This window comes from Erythranthe guttata, chromosome 8, assembly GCF_056151865.1.
Source record: "Erythranthe guttata isolate IM_541 chromosome 8, IM_541, whole genome shotgun sequence".
NCBI classification, from domain to species: Eukaryota; Viridiplantae; Streptophyta; class Magnoliopsida; order Lamiales; family Phrymaceae; genus Erythranthe; species Erythranthe guttata.
In genome coordinates this window covers 9,742,921-9,757,500 of record NC_142540.1, presented here as the reverse complement: position 1 = coordinate 9,757,500, position 14,580 = coordinate 9,742,921, and the positions used below count along the sequence as shown (strand labels likewise).

At 29.2% G+C, this 14,580-nt stretch overlaps 1 pseudogene; it reads left to right on the top strand.

Moving 5' to 3' along the window:
- Positions 1–6,409: 6,409 nt before the first annotated feature.
- LOC148768485 (viridiflorene synthase-like) lies at positions 6,410–11,024 on the top strand (annotated as a pseudogene).
- Positions 11,025–14,580: the final 3,556 nt, after the last annotated feature.

Genomic DNA, 14,580 nt, shown 5'->3' with positions numbered 1-14,580 from the left:
TTCGATCCTATTTCAACGACGGTGCAGAAATCTTCAAAGACGATAAAGAACCGCTGGAACGCTGAAGAGAACCTTCGAAAAATATTGTACACGATTTGATATAACGGCCAATGATCTCACGTAATTTTATTACGTGATTTTAGGCAACGTATCAGCAAATCTCAAATCACGTAGTAAAGGAAATAAATGCCTTTTAAAAATAAAACAGGGGTATTAAAGGAAAATTATATAATATATTTTGCCAAGTTGGCAAAATTGGATCTATCTCAAAAAGGGGAAAAAAAATTGGATCTACCTCATTAGAAAATATGAACAAGGGGGTTATCCCTAATAAACCCTATTAAAAAATGGGACATCCAACGTTCTTGTCTTTTAAATATTTCCAACTCAATCAAACTTATTTGCAAATAAGGAAAGCACTTTTATATATACCAACACCCAATTCATTGGAACCCAATTCAATTCCATTTCATGATTGACACCCAAAATAGCCCAATTTCACAAATTAACCAATTTTGACCATTATTCCAATTTGAAGCCCAATTTTGACCCGACACCGTCAGAAACCGCCGGTCAGCAGCCGGTCTCCAATGTTAATTTTTTTTTCTTAAAAAAATATTTTAATTAATATTACTATCTTGGCTGCTAAATTACTGTTTACAACAGTAGTTTAACTGTCGGAGACAGTAATTTAACTGTTAATTGACACTTTTTTTCTTAAAAAAAATTATTTTTATAAATATTAATGTATTGTCTGCTAAACTACTCCCTCCCACACTAATTTAACTGTCGGGGACAGTAATTTAACTATTAATTGACTTTTTTTTCTAGAGATTTTGTTTTTTTCTTAAAAAAAATATTTTAATTAATATTACTGTCTCCAACAGTAATTTAACTGTCGGAAACATTAATTTACATGTCTGAGACATTAATATTACTGGTTAAGACAGTAATTTTATTGTATTAATTAACTTTATCGTCTTGATCTGCAATTTTGTTGTCTTCGACCGTAATATTACTGTCTCTGACCGTAATATTACTATCTCATGCAATAATATTATTGTTTGGGACAATAATATTAGTAATATTACTGTTCAGGAAAGTAATTTTAATAGTATTACCGTCCCAAACAGTAATATTACTGTATGAAACAGTAATTTAACAGCCAAGCTAGAGGACCTCCAAGAATCATTGACAAATATCATAGAGATAAAGTGTCGTGAGAGAAATAAAGAATGTACCTTTCTCTTGGAGGTGAATAACATATATATATATAAGAGGGAAGTGAAACCCTGGGGGTTAGAACATACCTCATTTATGCTTGTGGGCCTTCCAAATTATCAGGTTTTGGACCGACATTAGTGAGGTCCAAGGAAATTGGCAAACTAGCCAATATCAGTCATTTTAGACTGAAAATATCTTATTTTCCTCCAATATCATATGTTCTCAAAACCACCATTCACTCCTACATAATGGCATTTCTTCCACTATTCTGCCTCTCTACTAATCCCGACCACGGACTGCCTAATTTCCGCCACACTATCATTCGAAATAAAATTATTCATCTAATATGTCTATTTTAGTCCAAATTCTTAATTACACTGCACGTTTTTAGTCTAAGTTGTCTATTTTCAATCTAAATTCTCTAACTAAATTGTATATTTTCAGTCTAAGCTATCCAACTAAACTGCCCATAATGACTTTTAGCAAATTTAAAATATCCCAATGGACTGTTATCCATACAAAATATTTTTGAAGGATTTTTAGGCAATTTTCCCATAAATTAAATGCTGATAACCGAAAGCACCTAACATATCAATCTAACCATACAATAACTTCAATAGTTAAGTCACACCTAATTAAAACAAGGCATATCTCCACATGTCATATAATAAGTTGAATATGTTTTAGAAATGTAGATGGACCGTCCGATTTAAATTTCGTCTTTTAATGTCGTCACGCACAATAATAGAAATAATAGACGGCACAATCTTCTAATATCCTATTAGATTCTAAAAAAATAGCATTTCATATTGAAATTTATTATTTTTCAAGTAGCAATTAAGAATAATAAAACCAACAAAGAAAGCAATAGTTTGGCAACACTACTAGCTAGTTAGTTGTATAGTAAAGTACTCTATGGAAAACAACGTTAACCAATACAATATTCAACGGATTAAAGTTCATGTGTATACGTGCACGTCTCTCTTTGCCATTTATCCGGAGTTCTTTTTTATCGATATTTATCTGGAGTTTGAAACTTCATTAATTTGTGCATATTGCACAAGGTCTTCTCTATTAAGCTTTCGCATCTATACGGGAAAAATACTACCTAGTTGCTTTTAAAATTAGGAAGAAGGAGCTTTCAGCTAATTATCCCTAATTTAGAAACATTAGTTAATTTTCCAATATTTTTATTGCTTCCCTAATTATTTACATGATTTAATGATTAAGTGCAAATTAGTAGTTGTTAATAATATTTATTTTGAATATATATGAATGAAAATATAAAAAAAAAAATTATATATAAATAAAAACTTGTATATGTAGGTTTATATAGCATATTTATAAATATATTCCTATACTTTTAATATTTATATGTTTTCCGCAGGTATTCGTATCCCCGTTCTTGGGACATTTTACCGTTTCCCCGTGTCGACGTTTCCATGTTCCTCCTACATAGCTCTATAATAACGCTTTCTGATCTACAATACATTCTCTTCATGTAAACTCAATCTAGATCATGTTAAATGTTATATGTAAGCAAGTATATTTTCCAACACTATGGAGTATTAACATTATCAATAACTATATTAACAAATATTAAATATATATTTTGATTAGTTCACAACAGATATGACCATATGCCTATAGTTTTTAATTTTCTACTATCTCCGTTCCGTTTTAATTCTCGTTTTTAGCATTTCACAAATATTAAGAATTTTATTAAATGTGTCTTGATTTAAGGAAAATGTATGCTTTTAGACTAAAATAACCTTGCCTTATAATTAATACGAGTGATAACTTAGTTAAAAAGAGTGTTCGAAAAGAGTTAATAAGGGTATAAAATGGAAATTAAGTAATTAATAAAGTGTTGGAAATTTAAAGTGACAAATAATATTGAATATTTATTTTTTTCCAAAGTGACAAATATTATGGAAGGGAGGGAATATTTGTTAACGTTAAGTGTTTACTGTACTGCTAGCAGCGGTGCTGTTATAGAATTGATTTCTTTGTTAGTTTCGTCATTTTTGTAGGGACGACATTACCAAATTCTCGAAAAGTAATAAATTTCTATATAACATGCTGAGTTTTTAAGAATTAGTAGGAGATGGTGACACTATGCTAGTTATGTTATATATTATATAATGACTAAGAAAATTAAATTAATACTTAGATTTGTCATTCATAAGTTCATTCATTCATTTATTAATTAATTTAATAAAAAATCAACGTTCGGATGAATTTAATTTAATAATATAAGAAATTTGTTCACCTGTATGCAGAGCATCGTTATGGGTGGACTTATTTGTGAAAGAAAAAAAAAACACGTGAACCTAGTTTAATAAAGTTGAATTGTCAGGGACTTTCTCATAAAAATTCAAAATGGATTTGGTCATGTTATTGATGTTTGAATATTTGAGAGCCGGTATATACTAAATATTTCTAGAAGGGGACTAATATATACTAACATTTTTTCTAGGAGAGCAAAAAATAATACTACGATAATATAAAAATAATAAAAATTGTATAAAATACTATATGGCAATGTTTATTTTAATTTCCATTTTATTTATATTCTTTCTCGGAAACAATGAATTTGTGTTTGTTTATTTTTTTTTAAATAATTCCCACAAAAAAATTAAAAGTTTCTCTTTACTCCAGACATGATTTGACTGCTACAGTTAAAAATATTTTCATTAAAAATCAAATGAACATTACTTTATTTTTTCAATTCTTCTTCCAAAATACGTTTTTTTAACACCTTTAAACATGATTTGACTACTAGAGTGTATTTTGTTTCCTTTCGAATTATAAATAAACATTACTTAAGTTCTCAAATTATTCCGAAAAAAAATATTTGTAGTTATTGAAACACGTGGATTTCCACAATGTGTTTTGTTGGGGCTAAATACCTAACACGCAAGTGCACGTATCGCAAACAAGTAGTAAAAGTGGACTCGTGAGAGTCGGATGTCGATCCGACAGGGAATACTCAAATTATCTAATCCTAAGTACCAAATTCTAACAATTATGATTTTTATCCAGCCTACGCAAAGTTGTCAAATTTAATCAACTAAATAATTAAACTAATTATGAAAGCAAATAAACACGAGAAATATCAATAAAAACGGACCTAGGATTTTATCTTCCCCCTATGCAAAAATTGCTCACCCAAAACCCCTCAATTATGAAATATATGATTCATGATTATTAACCCGAGACACTAATTTACTCACAACCCGCTGTTGCATGTATTATGAGTCTATTAGTAATTAACGATTCACTATATGTCTATGCAAACCAATTATGAATAAAGCATTAACTCACAAGTATCGTAAATGGCTACCCGAGGTGATATCTGTATGTCTACGACACCACATGCAATTGACACACTCATCCGGTGAAAACTACTCGAAGGCTCTTCTACCTACCGTCTAATAATCAAAATAGCTCTGTCGAGTCAATCCCAATAATCACAGATAAATCACATAAATTGATCAAGTTCATGCACTAACAATCATAACTAGTAGAAGAAATAATCATAAAATCATAATTGCATAATCTCAAGAAAACGGGTTCACCATCCCCACATAGGGTTCCAACAAAATCCTAGATTAAAAACTTAGCTACGCATGTTCCCTACGAAAAACATAATAAAAATATAAAAAGACATAGATTAAGAAAAGATAGATGAAAGAAGAATCGTGATGAAGATTTGTCAATTCTCCGTCTTCGTTTCTTCGTTCTCTCGCTCCTCTTCCTCTAAGATTATGTTCAAAGTTCTCTAATTCGTGCTTGGTTCGGGCTTAAATAGATGTCCCAACTTGGTAGAAAAATTTAGGTTTCCTTGTGTGATTAAAAGTTCAAAATTGTCTCCAGCGTGTTTTGGCACGGCCGCGCGAGAATCAGTGCAATTCTCACACGGCCGCGCGAGAATCGCCGAAACCTTCTGCCCAACTTCTGCAGTTGGCACACGGCCGTGCCAAAAATATGCTAAATTTGGCACGGCCGCGCGGACCATTTTTCAGCCAATTTTCAGCATATTTTGTTTTCTTCCGTTTTTGACCCTTTTTGGCTCGTTTAAGCCACTCATTAAGCATCATTAAATCGTCAAGTTGTACCTAAAATACAATAAACCACTCATTAAGCATCATTAAATCAATAAAAGTATACAAAAATCCTCGTTAGAAAGTATACATTGAGTGTAAAATATACTCTCAACATGTTTTTAACTCTCTTACTTTCAAACTAAATTTTAGTTATGGCTTAGTGGGCTAAGTATAATGCTTAGTGGGCTAAGTAGTGCTTAGTGGGTTAAATTGTGAATATTATTTTAACTACTAAACTAACCCACTAACCCATTTTCTTGAGTGCTCTTGTAGTTGGTTTTCTTGCAGATCATGGGCTGAGGAGTGGAAGCTTGGAATGTCTATAAATACCAACTTCAAGACTCAAGAACATTGGTGGGATTCGAAGAAACAAAAACCGAGAGTTGAAAATAATTCATGAGAGTTTTAGTGTGTTTCTAGAATCTGCTGTACGTACTCCTCACAAGTACATTCTTTGAAATCTAGAATTTTTAGTATTTATCTTTTTGTTTCTAGATTTGATTGTAAGAATGATCAAGATAGTGATTCATTCATAAGGAAGAAGTTTTTTGTACTTCTTCTCTTTGTATTCTTGTAATACTGTTTTTAATATCATTGTTACGTCCTTTGAAGGGCAAGTTCACAAGTTTTACTTGTGAACATTTTTAGATATGAGTATTGTTTTTATATTTCCGCTGCATGTTTATACAAGTGTCATAACACTTAATATAACACCTATGTATTAAAAGAATTCGGGACCATAAATTTTTTCAGTTAAAAATAATGTATTGGTAACTTTGCTTTCCAAAGCATTTACCATACAACTAGCTAGCGGTGGTGCCAAACTATTGTTATAAAGTACTTTGAAAAATAATAAATTCCCATATTAAATGCTAATTGTTTTTAGAACTTAGTACAATATTAGAATATTGTACCCTATGTTATGTCACATCACATTTGAATTTAGTTGACGATCAATTACATATTAGTTTTTGATTTATTAATTGTTTCATTAATTTATTTGACGATCAATTGCATATTATGACAAATAAGTTTATATATTCTTTTGTCAAGTAGGTTTGTAATATCATATTTGTATGGATATATATTGATGTTGTCAATGTAATTGGCACCTTTAGCTAAGCTCAAATGAGACATTAGAACAATGGGATATTCTACTGTTGTTTCTGTTTGATGGCTAGTATTTACTCATTCCCGTTCTGCGATGGCTTTTCCCGCAACCCCCATGCAGTTCCGACCACTTTCATCATATCATCGTATAAAACAAAATCTTTTTCAGACAAGGAAACAACAATACAGCTTTATACATCCTTGTAGGAATGTTCTTGCAATGGCGGCCTCTTATGAAGCAAACAACCTCAACATGAACTCTCAGAACAATATTGTACGGCCTGTCGTCGCTAATTTCCCTCCTAGTTTGTGGGGTGGCCTTTTTAGTTCATTTAACATGGATATCCAGGTTTTTCGTCGCTTTTTCATTATCTTTTTATATGTAAGTTAGCAAGTCTTATAGTAATAAATTCAAGAAATCATTGATCATATATAATATAAATTTATTTGCAGTTATTACACATGTACACTAAAGAGATTGAGGTTCTCAAGGAAGAAGCTAGAAATATGTTAATCTCTGGTGACAGCAAATTGTCGGAGAAACTGGTTTTGATTGACACAATTGAACGCCTTGGTTTATCGTACCATTTCGAAAATGAAATCCAACAACAACTCTCATTGGCATTCAATGGCGGCCATCTCAAGTTGGAAAACGAAGAGAGTGATGATTTATTTATCGTCGCATTGCAGTTCAGATTGCTGAGGCAGCACGGCATGGATGCACCTTCTTGTAAGTACAAAATTCAATTTCTATAATATTAAACTAGTAATAATTTATTAAACTGAATTCTTACTTCGCTTTGGATTTATATATATGCAGCCATATTCAAAAGATTTACAGAAAATAATGGTAAATTTAAGAAGACCGTTGTGAGTAATATTGATGAGGTGAAGGGTGTGTTAAGCCTATATGAAGCAACATATTTAAGAAGACAAGGAGAGGAGATTATGGACAAGGCTTTTTCTTTCTCTAAAGCTCATCTTGAATTTGTTGCTCCTAATTTAACCGAATCGCCTCTCAAGAAACAAGTTTTGCATGCTCTTGATCAATCGTTCTTCCGAGGCATTCCAAGAGTTGAATCACGCAATTTCATCTCACTCTACGAACAAGATGAATCGAACAGTGAATCGTTGTTGAGGCTGGCGAAATTGGATTTTAATTTACTACAAATGCATCACAAAGAGGAACTCTGTCAAGTCATGAGGTAATATATATATATATATATATATATATATATATATATATATATATATATATATATATATATATAGAGAGAGAGAGAGAGAGAGAGAGAGAGAGAGAGAGAGAGAGAGAGAGAGAGAGAGAGAGAGAGAGAGAGAGAGAGAGAGAGAGAGAGAGAGAGAGAGAGAGAGAGAGAGAGAGAGAGAGAGAGAGAGAGAGAGAGAGAGAGAGAGAGAGAGAGAGAGAGAGAGAGAGAGAGAGAGAGAGAGAGAGAGAGAGAGAGAGAGAGAGAGAGAGAGAGAGAGAGAGAGAGAGAGAGAGATATTAACTTTCGTACTTAGTTTGAGGGTAAACAATATAAAAGCGCCATTTGTTAAGGAAAATCTGAACCAGAACGGGCAAAACTATTTATTTTATGTTATTGCGTAGAACCCCTATGTTTTATTTATCTTGCATGAAATCTCCTATTTCGTTAATAGATAACACTGATAACTATTGAGGGGATTTCATACAATTTTTTCGTAACACTTGGGAGTTTGGTAGATGTTATTTACAATACAAGTGGAATTTTGTGCAAAAAAATATTCATTTACTTAATATTTGAAAAAAAAATCGAATTAAGTTTAAACATATTTATTCAATCTTTCAAAGTTGAATTTTCGAAATTATTAATAGAAATCTTTATATGAAAACTAAATTTAAATTTTCATATTATTTGTAATCTTTTGACATATAATACACCCATACTAAATTATCTAAATATATAACACTTTCGATATTATAAATATATAATTTTGAAAAAAATATTATTTTTAAATATATTAATAAATTAATTTTTTTTTTCAAAACTGAAAATTTCCAAAATTGTATTTAGTTTCAACTTTGATGCAAAAATTTTTAATAAAAAAAAATCGAATAATTTTTTTAAATCCAAATCATCATCATGGAAAAATGAGAAAACAATGTTCTAACATTTAAACAGTTTAATTGGAAATGGCAAAAAAAAAATTGTTAGAGATTTCATCTTTATCATTATTTTTTAATTTCACATATTGTAATGCACTATGTGTTTGGCTTGATTTAAAAAAAAAATGATGCAGAAAGTTTAAAAAAAAAAGCCAATAAAATTTTATAAATCCAAATGATAATCATAAAAAAATGTTCTAAGATTTAAACATTTTAATTGGAAATGGCAAAATTAAAAAAAAAAAATGTTAGAGATTTTATCTTTATCATTATTTTTTTAATTTTTCATATTGCAATGGACTATGTGTTTGACTTGATTTAAAAAAATGATTTGAATTTTAAATAAATAGAATAATTTTGCATAAATTCCCTTAGATATTGAAGAAAACATACATCAACCCCTCTTCTGTTGCTAAAACATTGCATGAAAATTTCTAAGTAGTTACCGGTGTTATTGTTTAACGGAATAGAAAATTTCATGCACGATACAATAAAAAACATAGGGGTTTTACACAATAAAATTAACACATGGTATTCGGTGCATATTTTGAGTAACACAAAGGGGTTTTATGCAGTTTACCCCTTAGTTTGAGGATGAAAAAAATTGCTTCATGAACTCTACCAGAAAATAAAATTAACGCATGGTATCCGGTGCATATTTCAATAACGCAAAGGGGTTTTATTCTCAAACTAAGGGGTAAACTGCATAAAACCCCTTTGCGTTATTGAAATATGCACCGAATACCATGCGTTAATTTTATTTTCTGGTAGAGTTCATGAAGCAATTTTTTTTATCCTCAAACTAAGGGGTAAACTGCATAAAACCCCTTTGCGTTATTGAAATATGCACCGGATACCATGCATTAATTTTATTTTCTGGTAGAGTTCATGAAGCAATTTTTTTCATCCTCAAACTAAGGGGTAAACTGCATGAAATCTACTAAAAATTAATGTCTTGAGTGACAACACATATTTTCACATGATTAGGTAAAACATATTGTCACTATACTTGTCACTTGGATGTCAAGTGATAGTAAAAAAATATTAAGTGAGAACAAATAGAGTTGTGACAAAACAAATATTAGCATTTAATATATGTATTTAATGACATTTTTTTTCTTGTAGTGGAAGTTTTCATATTATTCGTGTGTATAGGTGGTGGAAGGAGATGGACCTTATTTCCCGGCTTTCTTATGCTAGAGCTTTATTTTTGGACTTTGGGGATTTATCCGCCCGAGCCCCGACATTCTAATGCTCGAATCATCCTTGCTAAAACCGCAGCTATGATATCTGTGATAGACGATACATACGATACATATGGAACAATTGAAGAACTACAAGTTTTCACCGAGGCCATACAAAAGTAAGACTGTTTCTATTGAACACAGTATATTTTTTTTCTTTTTTATTTTCAATGTTGTGATAATAAATGGAGAAATTTACGTGTTAGATGGGATATAAGCGAAATGGACCGACTTCCAAACTACATGAAGATTTTGTACGGAGCTGTATTAGATCTTTATGAAGCTTTCGATGCAGAGTTATCTCCTAAAGGAAGATCATTTGCTGTTCATTATGCCAAGGAGGCGGTATGTATGGCTAAAAAAATGTCTTATATGTATAATTCATTTTTTTATTATTTATTTTTGAAAAAAAAATACTGTTTTATATATATATATATACTACCATTTACATTAACTTTACGCTTCCCTATGTTTTGATCAATCACAAGATGAAAGAACTTGTGAAGTGTTACTACGTTGAGGCGAAATGGTTCACGGAAGGTTATTTGCCATCATCATTTGATGAGTACATGAGCAATGCCATGACTACAGCTGCAACTGACGCTGCAGTAGTAACATCTTTCATTAGCTCGGCTATTGCAAAAATCGAAGTATTTGATTGGTTACTAGCTAAACCTAAAATTCTCCAAGTTGTTAACCTAATAGTTCGTGTCATTGATGACATTGCCACATATGAGGTATATGCGCAAATTAAATCTACTTAAATAAGATTAGATCTATATTAAATTAATTAATACGTGATGCTTTTTTTTTTTCTCTTTTTCTTTCTATACATATGGATTAGTTGGAGAATGGTAGAGGGCAAGTAACGATTGGGATTGATTGCTATAAAAAGGAGCATGGTGTGTCAACCCAAGTAGCATTGAAACACTTTAATGAAATTGCTGAGAATTCATGGAAAGACTTGAATGACGGGCTCATGGATAATCGTGTTTCTAAGGAAATTCTCGTTCAAGTTTTCAACTTTGCAAAATTAATGGATGTCACTTACAAGCACAACCAAGATGGATACACAAATCCGGAAAAAGTGCTCAAGCCGCATATCCTAGCATTGCTTGTTCATTCTTGTGAAATCTAGACCGCTACAGCTCTGCACGCATATGCGCTTCACAATATATAAGACGACTGGTCGAGCCAATATAATGGAGTGAAGTCATATACATATATATATAATTAACATATATCACGTTAATTTTGTCTATTTTGTTTAGGAGAGTTCTAGTACTGCAAATAATTAATATATATGTATGGTTTATCCTTCGAATAACTATGTTGTACAATGCAAGTAAATAGAATATCAACTTAGTCGGAGCAATAACTTGTTTCTAAATGCGCATATATATATATATATATATATATATATATATATATATATATATATATATATATATATATATATATATATATATATATATATGAGTATCAGTATCAGTATTAGTATCCATATAATTATTAGTGTTAGTATTAGTCTTAGTCCTTGTTTAGTATTAGTAGTAATAGTATTAGTATTATAGTGTTAGTATTAGTATTAGTATTAGTATTAGTATTAGTCCTTGTTCAGTATTAGTAGTAATAGTATTAGTATTACTAATAGTGTTAGTATTAGTATTAGTATTAGTATTAGTATTAGATTAGTATTAGTATTACTATTAGTACCAGTATCAGTCTTAGTCTTAGAATTAGCATTAGTATTAGTATAAGTATTAGTATTAGTATTAGTATTAGTATTAGTATTAGTATTAGTATTAGTATTAGTATTAGTATTAGTATTAGTATTAGTATTAGTATTAGTATTAGTATTACTGCTAGTATTAGTATTAGTGTTAGTTTTAGTGTTACTATTAGTGTTAGTATTAATATTAGAATTAGTATTAGTATTAGTATTAGTATTAGTATGAGTATTAGTATTAGTATTAGTATTAGTATTAGTATTAGTATTAGTATTAGTTTTAGTATTAGTATTAGTATTAGTATTAGTTGTAGTATTAGTATGAGTATTAATATTAGTATTAGTATTAGTATTAGTATTAGTATTAGTATTAGTATTAGTATTAGTATTAGTATTAGTATTAGTATTAGTATTAGTATTAGTATTAGTATTAGTATTAGTATTAGTATTAGTATTAGCATTAGTGTTAGTATTAGTATCAGTATAAGTATTAGTATTAGTATAAGTATTAGTATTAGTATTAGTATTAGTATTAGTATTAGTATTAGTATTAGTATTAGTATTAGTGTTACTATTAATGTTACTATTAGTGTTCGTATTAGTATTAGTATAATAATTAGGATTTGTTGTAGTATTAGTACTCGTATTAGTATTTATATTAGTATTACTAATAGTGTTAGTATTACCGTATTAGTATTAGTATTTGTATAATAATTAGGATTAGTTGTAGTGCTAGCACTAATACTAGTATATATCTTAGTATTACTAATAGTGTTAAGTATTAGTATTAGTATTAGTATAAGTATAAGTATTAATATTAGTATAAGTATTAGGATTACAATTAATATTAGTATTAGTATAAGTATTAGAATTAGTATTAGTATTAGTTTTAGTAGTAAAAATTGTTATTAGTATAAGTATTAGTATTAGTACTCAAATTAGTATTAGTATTAGTATTAGTATTAGTATTATTATTTGCATTTATGTTAGTACTAGTGTTACTATTAGTGTTTGTATTAGGGTTAGTATTTGGGTTAATATTAGTATTAATATTAGTGTTAGCGTTAGTGTTAGTCTATATATATGTGGTTTATCCTTCGAATAACTATGTTGTATAATGCAAGTAAATAGAATATCAACTTAGTCGGAGCAATATAACTTGTTTCTAAAATCACATTCCAAATATATATATATATATATATATATATATATATATATATATATATATATATATATATATATATATATATATATATATATATATATATATATATATATATATATATATATATATATATATATATATATATATATATATATATATATATATATATCAGTATTAGTCCTTGTTTAGTATTAGTAGTAATAGTATTAGTATTACTAATAGTGTTTGTATTAGTATTAGTATTAGTATTAGTATTAGTATTAGTATTAGTATTAGTATTAGTATTAGTATTAGTCTTCGTATTAGTCATTAGTCTTAGTGTTAGTATTAGTGATACGATCCATCCAATTACGCGAGGTAGTGCCGAGCTGGATGAAGGAGTTGATGACTTGGACGAGCTGCATGTACCAAGAGGACCAATTAGCCGAGCTCGGGCCAAGCGCATTGAAGCAGCCATGCTTAAATTAGTAGAACATGAGCTCCAAAAGGAAGAATTGACGAAGTCTAGTTCGATCCCAGCTGAGCTTAATTGGAGCGAATTATTCGGGCCAGATTGTGAAGCAAGCCGAGCTCAAGGACTTGAGCCCGTCTAGTCATCCAGCCGAAGAAGACGTGACTTGGAAAAGATGATTATTATTAATTTTGGAATTTTATTATTGGACAATTTATTTCTTGTTATTTAGAGTCCGATTTGGACTAGATTTAGTTTATTTCGTTATTTCCTTATAATAGATAAGTTAGGATTTATTTTCCTTGTTAGATTAGGTCTCTTTGACACTTATAAATAGGTTGTTTTAGGTCGTTATTATTTGGACATTTTTAAGTATTATTTTGAGAGATTAAAATTCTCATTCGTTGTTCTTCAACAACTCTTCGGGATATTTTGCGAGTGGATTCTTGTGAATTATTCTTAGCAATATAGTATTGGTTTCTGATTCATTATAATCACGGGGTCAATACTTCCACCTTGATAATATTGGTTTCTAGCTCTCTATAGCTACGGGGTCAATTTTCCAAATTCCGCCAGTTGAATGTTTTATTTTTTGGACGTTCCGTTCTTGCTTCCGCATAAGATTATTGGGTCCCGTAACAAGTTCTACGGGGTTCGTATCAATTAGTATTAGTATTAGTAGTAGTATTAGTATTAGTATTCGTATTAGTATTAGTATTAGTATTAGTATTAGTATTAGTATTAGTATTAGTATTAGTATTAGTATTAGTATTAGTATTAGTATTAGTATTAGTATTAGTATTAGTATTAGTATTAGTATTAGTATTAGTATTAGTATTAGTGTTAGTATTAGTATTAGTATTAGTATTAGTATTAGTATTAGTATTAGTATTAGTATTAGTATTAGTATTAATATTAGTATTAGTATTAGTATTAGTATTAGTATTAGTATAAGTATTACTATTAGTTTTAGTTTTAGTATTAGTATTAGTATTAGTATTAATATTAGTATTAGTATTAGTATTAGTATTAGTATAAGTATTAGTATTAGTATTAGTATTAGTATTAGTATTAGTATTAGTAGTAGTATTAGTATTAGTATTAGTATTAGTATTAGTATTAGTGTTACTATTAATGTTACTATTCGTGTTCGTATTAGTATTAGTATAATAATTAGGATTAGTTGTAGTATTAGTACTAGTATTAGTATTTATATTAGTATTACTAATAGTGTTAGTATTACTCTATTAGTATTAGTATTTGTATAATAATTAGGATTAGTTGTAGTATATGTACTAGTATTAGTATTTATATTAGTATTACTAATAGTGTTAGTATTAATTTTAATATAAGTATTAGTATTAGTATTAGTATTAGTATTAATATTAATATTAGTATT